Source organism: Balaenoptera acutorostrata, chromosome 3 (assembly GCF_949987535.1).
Source record: "Balaenoptera acutorostrata chromosome 3, mBalAcu1.1, whole genome shotgun sequence".
In the NCBI taxonomy this organism is placed as follows: Eukaryota; Metazoa; Chordata; class Mammalia; order Artiodactyla; family Balaenopteridae; genus Balaenoptera; species Balaenoptera acutorostrata.
Genome location: NC_080066.1, coordinates 103,874,243 through 103,884,371, shown reverse-complemented (window position 1 = coordinate 103,884,371; position 10,129 = coordinate 103,874,243). Strand labels below are relative to the sequence as shown.

General features: G+C 37.8%; 1 pseudogene; it reads right to left on the bottom strand.

Annotated features, from left to right (window-relative positions):
* Positions 1-9,231: 9,231 nt before the first annotated feature.
* Positions 9,232-9,568, bottom strand: LOC103010293 (protein BEX4-like; annotated as a pseudogene).
* Positions 9,569-10,129: the final 561 nt, after the last annotated feature.

The window sequence follows — 10,129 nt, the reverse complement described above, 5'->3', positions numbered from 1 at the left end:
AAATTATTGAAAGCAGCAAGGGAAAAATGACAAATAACATACAAGGGAACTCCCATAAGGTTAACAGCTGATTTCTCAGCAGAAACTCTACAAGCCAGAAGGGAGGGGCATGATATACTTAAAGTGATGAAAGTGAAGAACGTACAGCCAAGATTACTCTTCCCGGCAAGGACCTCATTCAGATTCGATGGAGAAATCAAAAGCTTTACAGACAAGCAAAAGCTAAGAGAATTCAGCACCACCAAACCAGCCCTACAACAAATGCTAAAGGAAATTCTCTAAGTGGGAAACACAAGAGAAGAAAAGGACCTACAAAAACACACCCAAAACAATTAAGAAAATGGTCATAGGAACATACATATCGATAATTACCTTAAACGTGAATGGATTAAATGCTCCAACCAAAAGACACAGGCTTGCTGAATGGATACAAAAACAAGACCCATATATATGCTGTCTATAAGAGACCCACTTTAGACCTAGGGACACATACAGACTGAAAGTGAGGGGATGGAAAAAGATATTCCATGCAAATGGAAATCAAAAGAAAGCTGGAGTAGCTATACTCATATCAGATAAAACAGACTTTAAAGTAAAGAATCTTACAAGAGAAAAGGAAGGACACTACATAATGATCAAGGGATCAATCCAAAAAGAAGATATAACAATTATAAATATATATGCACCCAACATAGGAGCACCTCAATACATAAGGTAACTGCTAACAGCTATAAAAGAGGAAATTGACAGTAACACAATAATAGTGGGGGACTTTAACACCTCACTTACACCAATGGACAGATCATCCAGACAGAAAATTAATAAGGAAACAGAAGCTTTAAATGACGCAATAGACCAGATAGATTTTATTGATATTTATAGGACATTCCATCCAAAAACAGCAGATTACACGTTCTTCTCAAGTGCGCACAGAACATTCTCCAGGATAGATCACATCTTGGGTCACAAATCAAGCCTCAGTAAATTTAAGAAAATTGAAATCATATCAAGCATCTTTTCTGACCACAACACTGTGAGATTAGAGATGAATTACAGGGAAAAAAACGTAAAAAACACAAACACATGGAGGCTAAACAATACGTTACTAAATAACCAAGAGATCACTGAAGAAATCAAAGAGGAAAGCAAAAAATACCTAGAGACAAATGACAATGAAAACACGACGATCCAAAACCTATGGGATGCAGCAAAAGAAGTTTTAAGAGGGAAGTTTATAGCTATACAAGCCTACCTAAAGAAACAAGAAAAATCTCAAGTAAACAATCTAACCTTACACTTAAAGAAACTAGAGAAAGAAGAACAAACAAAACGCAAAGTTAGCAGAAGGAAAGAAATCATAAAGATCAGAGCAGAAATAAATGAAATAGAAACAAAGAAAAGAATAGCAAAGATCAATAAAACTAAAAGCTGGTTCTTTGAGAAGATAAACAAAATTGATAAGCCATTAGCCAGACTCATCAAGAAAAAGAGGGAGAGGACTCAAATCAATAAAATCAGAAATGAAAAAGGAGAAGTTACAACAGACACCGCAGAAATACAAAGCATCCTAAGAGACTACTACAAGCAACTTTATGCCAATAAAATGGACAACCTGGAAGAAATGGGCAAATTCTGAGAAAGGTATAACCTTCCAAGACTGAACCAGGAAGAAACAGAAAATATGAACAGACCAATCACAAGTAATGAAATTGAAACTGTGATTAAAAATCTTCCAACAAACAAAAGTCCAGGACCAGATGGCTTCACAGGTGAATTCTATCAAACATTTAGAGAAGAGCTAACACCCATCTTTCTCAAACGCTTCCAAAAAATTGCAGAGGAAGGAACACTCCCAAACTCATTCTATGAGGCCACCATCACCCTGATACCAAAACCAGACAAAGATACTACAAAAAAAGAAAATTACAGACCAATATCACTGATGAATATAGATGCAAAAATCCTCAACAAAATACTAGCAAACAGAATCCAACAACACAGTAAAAGGATCATATACCACGATCAAGTGAGATTTATCCCAGCGATGCAAGGATTCTTCAATATACGCAAATCAATCGATGTGATACACCATATTAACAAACTGAAGAAGAAAAACCATATAATCATCTCAATAGATGCAGAAAAAGCTTTTGACAAAATTTAACACCCGTTTATGATAAAAACTCTCCAGAAAGTGGGCATAGAGGGAACCTACCTCAACATAATAAAGGCCATATATGACAAACCCACAGCAAACATCATTCTCAATGGTGAAAAACTGAAAGCATTTCCTCTAAGATCAGGAACGGGACAAGGATGTCCACTCTCACCACTATTATTCAATATAGTTTTGGAAGTCGTAGCCATGGCATTCAGAGAAGAAAAAGAAATAAAAGGAATACAAATTGGAAAAGAAGAAGTAAAACTGTCACTGTTTGCAGATGACATGATACTATACATAGAGAATCCTAAAAATGCCACCAGAAAACTACTAGAGCTTATCAATGAATTTGGTAAAGTTGCAGGATACAAAATTAATGCACAGAAGTCTCTTGCATTCCTATACACTAATGATGAAAAATCTGAAAGAGAAATTATGGAAACACTCCCATTTACCATTGCAACAAAAAGAATAAAATACCTAGGAATAAACCTACCTAGGGAGACAAAAGACCTGTATGCAGAAAACTATAAGACACTGATGAAAGAAATTAAAGATGATACCAACAGATGAGAGACATTGAATTTTGTATAGTGAAAAAAAACAAAAACAAAAAAACCTTCCTTGGCTGATTCAATCTAATCTAGTACTCTTATTTTGCAAGAAATGTAGAAAACTGAAATGACTTTGGGAGTTTCTTAGATTACTTGGAGTAGGAGAGCTTCTTTTAAGTTCACTATTTTCTTTAAATAAATGGTTTATTTTATTTCCACTCATGAGCTCTGTATAAGCTAAAATAATAAGCAGGTCTTTTTTCTTGTTTTAGAATTGTGTCCTACAGAGCCCCCTCAAAATGTATTTCAGCCATGGTTACTAACAAAGCAAGAGATAAAAATCCCTTAAGCTTCAAGGATTACCTGTTGGTCATATAACCAGCTTTTCCCTTCCAGAATTCAGTCCCCAAAGCATTTAACTCAAGTACCTATTCACAGTGTTTTTAAGACCATATCAAGAAAATATATTTATATACCATATAATTAGTGCTCCACGTACATAATACACTTATTATCTAGTTTGTGTTATATGTATAAAGACTACAACTGATCAGAGTTCTGTTTAAATGTTTCTTGATTCACTCTTCAGCCTTTAATTCTTCCAGCTGAGTAATCAAAACATTTTTAACCTGTTTTAATCTCTTATATTATTGCATAGCTCTTCTCTACTTACTCTCTATATCATTTCTAAACCACTTTTTAAAAAATACAATGCATCAGTCTATTAAAGCAAAAACTAGAGCTGAATAAAAAATGATTTCCCCCTGGTTCTCAAAAATGATACACTATTAAGACATTACAATAGCATATGGTTGGTGTGATTGTCCTAGCCTTGATGAGGTAACAGAACAATTGAGATATTTAGTATGTAATCTTTCAGGAGATTCTCTGGTGAGTAAAGATGAGGACAGGTATAAAGATAGTCTCTTTATCTTGTTCGTTGCATGGTAAATCCATAGACAAAAATATGGCTGTTGTTCTTTATGTGATGTAGGAAAATCATTCAATAATACAAGTGAAGCTATGAATTGGCTGCAGAGTTGATGGACATATTCACCACCTAAGCACTACATTGGAACAGTTAGTAACAGGGTTGAGTAGATTTCATAAACTTTCTGGAATAGCAATTGAGGCTGAGAACTAAACAAATGGAGCGTAGGAAACAAAAGAATAAACAAATGAATTAATGAGCTGTTTCTTCCTATTGTCACAGATCACCCATGCCTTCTCATTTTCCTCCTGAGGATCTCAGCTGCTCATTAGACCCTGTTAGAGAGAGGCAGTGTAGCATAGTGGTTAAGAACATAGGCTCTAGAGGTAGCCTGCCTGGGTTTAAGCCCTGATTCCACACTAGTTGCATAACCTAAACAAGTTACTTAAACTCTCTAAGTCTCAATTTTGTCATCTTTAAAGTAGAAAAGATACTAGTGTTTACCTAATAAAATTGTTATGAGTCTTAAACGAGTTAATATTAGTAAAGTCCTTAGAAAAGTATACAACACATACAGTAACTTCTATAAAAATATTCACTGAATAGTTAAATGACAATAATAAATCCAAAAATACTGTTTCTTTGACTTTACTATGTAGCCTTCTTATTTGTTTCTATCATTTCAATTAGTTTATCATAATAATCATTAACACTATTATTATTATTATCCCAAAATAATCTTGACAAGCTAATTGTCTCAAAATCTATTAGTCTAATCTATAAATGTGAGAAGTAAATATCATTACATGGATTTTAAAAATTAAATTAACTTAAATTAAAATATATCATTACATGTAGATACTATAGGATCTCAAGCCTAATTTCAGGCTTTTCCCAAGAACCCCTCATAACAGACAAAGGAAGTCAAAGTAATGAAACAAAGTAATTCAAAGTAATGAAACAGTTTTATCTACTCATAATTCATATAGGCATTATGTCGATTATATCTCAATTTTTAAAAATAATCTATACAGGCAAAAGAGCACTGACCTTCAAATAGCCAGCTAGAAAATTCTATACTTATTCCAATTATGCTGTTGTGCAGAAAATGTGGGGCACTCACATCTATAAAACACTGGAGCTGGAAAAGTAAATATGTTTATTTTAGAGGCATACATTTGTATTTAGCAAAAAATATTTTTAGCAGGTATGACTCCAGGTCCACAAATTCAGGGATACAAGAAATAGTGTTTCTTTATTTTCTTTTACTCATCTGAAATCTGGTGATTTCAGGGATACAGAAAATAGTTTGCTGTCTTATTTTCTTTTAATCGTCTGAAATCTGACTTTGAGCCCCATTCTGCCAGGCTGCTGGAGAAATGCCATTCCATCCACTATTTGGGTTCCTGATTCCCAAGTTGTGTCAGGATCCTGTGATCTTTCAGTGCTGAAGCATGAGAGAGTTTCTCAGTCATCTACCCAAACTGCTTAAGAAGCCCATTGTCCCAATAGATCGTGGTCCCTTCTGGTTTAGCATCTCACTTCTTCTATGCACACTTGGAGCACTGGAGTCAGAGGCAAGGCTAGGAGTCCCTGTGCCTGGGACCCAGGTTTCTGATAAGCACAAGTCCCAGTGACTTTTATCCCCAACCCAGTCTCTAGTATCTTTTCCTTATCTCTCTCTGTTTGTCTATTCTTCTCTTTCTTACCCCTCCAGGACATAAATTAAACTCGGTGGAGGTCATATACTATCAAAATCAAAAAAAGATTTATTGACATCAAAATTTGTATTTATAGCCTACAATAAACATCTGAAGCAAGGAATTTCTAAAAAGGCCTGGCCATGCACTTGGTTTGGAGAAGCAGAAATAAGTACATGGCAAAATACAAATTATTACTTTCAAAAATTATCCTGCCACACATCAAAAACCCAATTTAATGGCTTTTCTTATTTGAAGGACTTGGCTCTGAATAACTTTTGACTACTTCAAAAAATAAAATTTACTCTCAGTCAATTCCATCTTGTATAGACATTCAAAAGGCTCTGTGACCCTGAGATAGAACTGGCAGGATTCATTCTTAAGTCACAAAAAAATAATGTTGACTTGGAAATATGAAAACACGCTTTTTATTTTACAAGTGATATAGTGACTGTCTTAGTTCAGGCTACTATAACAAATTACCATATACTGGGTGGCTTAAACAACAAACTTTTATTTCTCACAGTTCTGGAGGCTAGAATTCCAATGTCAAGATAGCAGCAGATTCAGTGTCTGGTGAGGGCCTACTTCCTGGTTCATAGATGTCCATCTTCTTGCTGTGTCCTCACATGGTGGAAGAACAAGAGAGCTCTCTGGGGTCTCTTTTAAGGTCACCACTCCCATTCATGAGGGTTCCACCTTCACGACCTAACCACCTCCTAAACGTCCCACCTCCTAATACCAGCACATTAGGGGTTAGGGTTTCAACCGATGAATTGGGAGGAGGGGGGATATAAACATGCAGTCCATAACAGTGACCATCACAAATCAAGAAATAATAGCTCATGCTTTCCAAATACTTACTAGAGTCCACTTAGATCAACTTACGAAATCCTCACAACAATTCATGAGATAAATCCCATAACTATCTTCATTTATATATGAGGAACTTGAGTCACAAAGAAGTTATGCAGTTGAGCAATGTCACATATCTGGTGAAAGCCTGGGTGCCAAGTCTGTCCACCAACCCTACCTAGTGGTGCTGCTCCAAGTAGAGAGCCGGGATGTAAACCCATAGTGAACATCAGCACCAGGCAATCAGCAAGATATTGTTGTTGTTGTTGTTATTTAACAAAGCAATCAAAAGAGATAGACTCTTTCTCCAGGCACAGATGCTCACTATTTCACCAACTGCTCCATTCCATGTTTGCTCAAAATGTTAGAGAATTCTTCCCTGTGTTGAGGTGTAATTACCTGCCCACTGGCTTAGAGTCTGCTCTCTGAAGCTGCACAGAGTAAGTCTGCTCTTACACGACAACCCCTTAAACCTTAAATGCAGATTTCATATGTTGAAAAATTCATGTGTTGAAATTTCTATGTGATGGTATTTGGATATGAAGCCTTTGGGGGTGATTAGGTCATGATGGTGGAGCCCTCATAAATGAGACTAGTGCCCTTATAAAAAGAGGCCAGAGAGCTTTCTCACTGCCTTTCCACCATGTGAGGGTACAATGAGAAGCCAGGCATCTGCAACCCAGAAGAGCATCCTCACCCGAACTTAACTGTGCTGGCACCCTGATCTTTGACTTCCAGCCCCCAGAACTGTGAGAAATAAATTTCTGTTGTTTAAAAGCCACCCAGTCAAACTATTTTAAATTCAATATAGAAATATATCCCCCCAGATTCATTTTATTAAATTTTTATTTTGCAATGTTTGTTCCTTTGATTTGACATCTTTCTTCTGCAGTAAGATGTCACTGTCAGGTCTTATAATTTACTTTTAACGAGCAAAGCAGAACTCAGCCTTGAATCCTTCAACTGGGAGAACTATTTAGTTTGATTCAGTTTCACTATATAATGGACTCTATAAAGCTTATTAAATACTAATTTAAAAACAAAAGTAAGCATGGTAATTAACCATGTAACCATATAAAAGACTGATGTGAATAGCAAAAACATTGGATATGTACTTATCAAAATGTTAACAGTGATGATTGGTGGGAATATAGGTGATTGTTCTCTCCCTAAAAAATTAAAATTTTTAAAAAATTATTATGCTTTTATAATGAGATGAAAATAAACATTTTATTTAAAGGGAGTTTGAATGTTCCCAGTAGCTAGAGCTGCCTTGTCGTGGGGAGAATAGGTAATGATTAAATTTTGCCTCAAAGTCTGGATTTAAATAAGGATTAAATTAAACATATAACTTTAATTTAAAAAAAAGAAAGGCGCCCAGTCTATGGTTTTGTTCTAACAGCCTGAGCAAAGACAATCTGGTGTCTAATGGGCCATTGCAAAAAATTGACTAGTTCCTTAATAGAACTGCTGTGAAAGTTGATTTTGATAGAATGTGTCTGCCACCTACTGTAAGTTTTGTGAATGACCAGCCAGCAAGCTTCTTTTATCTTAAAAAAAAAAAACTTGGAATAAAACCTCATTAACACTGTTCTAAGAACTGAGAGAAGTGCTGCGAAGAGTACCTCTAGGCCTTGAGATGACCCAAGTATTACAGCTCTTTTCTACCTTATGATCAAAAAGGATAGAGACAATAAATAAGGTGGTTGGAAGCCAAACCTCACTTCTGTTATTGATAAGCTGATGTTGGCCCATGTTATATGTACAGAGGTATGAAAGCTACATGCTCTGAAGGCTCAACCCCAAATTAGACCCCCTGCTAAGGGTTCAAACAGTGCTAAACCACCACAGACCTTCCCAAGTAGAAGCGTGTCCCTAAAACTTAGTGCCTGGAGGAACAGAGAAGAATGAACACTGCCTGAGGGCAGGAAGCAGAGAGAGAAATGCCCACCTCCTCCCTCCACACCCTCATCCAACATGGTAAAACATCCCCAGCCCCACCGTGCTGGCTGAACATATGTCCATCCACGAGGAAGGAAATGTCAGGAAGCAAGAAAGACTGGCCTTCGTCCCTCCCATCCTACCACACCCCTGCTGAAAAAAAGTCAGGAAATTGTAAATTGTTGAGAACGAGTAAGTCACGTAAACAGTAAAAGCAGGAAAGGCAAAGAACAGAACAAGATCAATTTTTAAAACATTTTTCACCAACTCAGACAGCCAATAGGGAATAGAATGTTAAAGCTCTTTGTTGCGAGAAGTAAATCAGCTTTACACACATCAAACACTTAGCACACGGCTATTTCCACCCTTAGGGAGTGAATCTTAAGTAGAATAAACCATGTCTCTTCTCCCTCCGTTGGCCTCTGATTCTGCTCAGAGTAAAACCTAAGACTCTAAGATGACCTACCAAGCTCCGTGTGATCTGGCCTCTCAGGAGCTCCCACCACATCTCCTGTCACTACACTCCTCGCCCTTCCTCCAGCATGCCAGGCAGGCCCCTCCTCAGAGCCTTTTCCCTCTGTTTGGAATGCTCTTCTCCCCGGCAGTTTCATCTCTCACTCCCTCTCTCCTCATACATCCACCATCTCAGTGGGTCTCCATGGTTACAACCCCAATCACCACCACCCCGCCTGCTCAGCCCTCTATGCCCCATCCTTTCTTCAGTTTTCTCTTTCACACTTAGCATCACCTGACACTATAGATTTTTTTAATGGGTTTTTTTGTTTGTGTCTCTTGTCAGGCACATGCGCGGGCACACTCACACACACACACACACACTTTTTTTTGCTTTTTAAACGGCTTCATCAATTTCATATTATGAGAAGAATATTTTTTTCCTATAACTGGATGAAATTGCCCTGCTGGACAGAAACTTTTACACTGAGACAAAACAATATTCAATTAGAAACTGGTAAGTAGAAACACCAAAAGATTTACAGAAAAAGTAATCACAAAATTACAAACTTGTAGAGCAGAGGCCACATTGATAACCTCAGGGGAAAATTTAGGATTCAAGGTTTAAGGCAGAAGTCATACATAACGACTGTCGGGCTCAGCAGTTTGGAAGCGCACATTTGCTGCTCCCTAGTCTTTCTCCTGATTTCCATCATCTGCCCTACGTACTTGTCTACATCCTCTCCCACTTCATTGTGATCAATGTGCCTGTCAGGCATGGCCCATAGAATTAGGGACAAGTCGCCTAGCCCCGCCCCACCCTTACATTTCCTCCAGGCTTCTGGCCTAAGCCCCCTCCCAAATGACGTGATTCCTCTCCACTCTGCACAGGGCCCCGGTTCCCTCCTTCGTTCTCCTGCTGGGCATTTTCCATGTTGAGTTTTTTTACTGCTTGTTCTTCTTTGGACACCATTGCTCCTGGACCTATTCTGCTGTCTCCTCCTCCTCCCGATTTTCGATTCGTGTGGGTCTGGGACATTTAGATCTGCAGACCTTCTCCCCCTCAGACTCCTACTCTTTGGGGCTGCCCCCACCCAGCAATCCCTCAGGGCTACTGGGAGCAGGGACCAAGGAGGGAGTGAACAAAGTTAGGGTCTACACACATACACGCACACACACACACACTTTTGAATGAAGCTCCAGGAGACCAGAGATGGGTTTATTTTGTTCATGGCTGTTATCACCAGGCTCTAGAACACATAGCAGAGCACATAGTAGATGCTCAATAAATGTTTGTGGAATGATGGACATAATAAATGAACATCTTGCCCAGTTTTCTAAAAGTGTGGTTTACGGACTCTTTCTAAGTCACCTGGTTATAGTATTGTCGACTAAAAAATTATGCACAACCTAAAAGTTGAGAGTTATGTTTTATTCGGCAGGATTTTTAGGACTTCAAGCTCAGGAGGCAGCATCTCAAGTAACCCTGAGAGAACTGCTGAAGGAGGCAAGTGCGGGAGCCAGAATATATAGG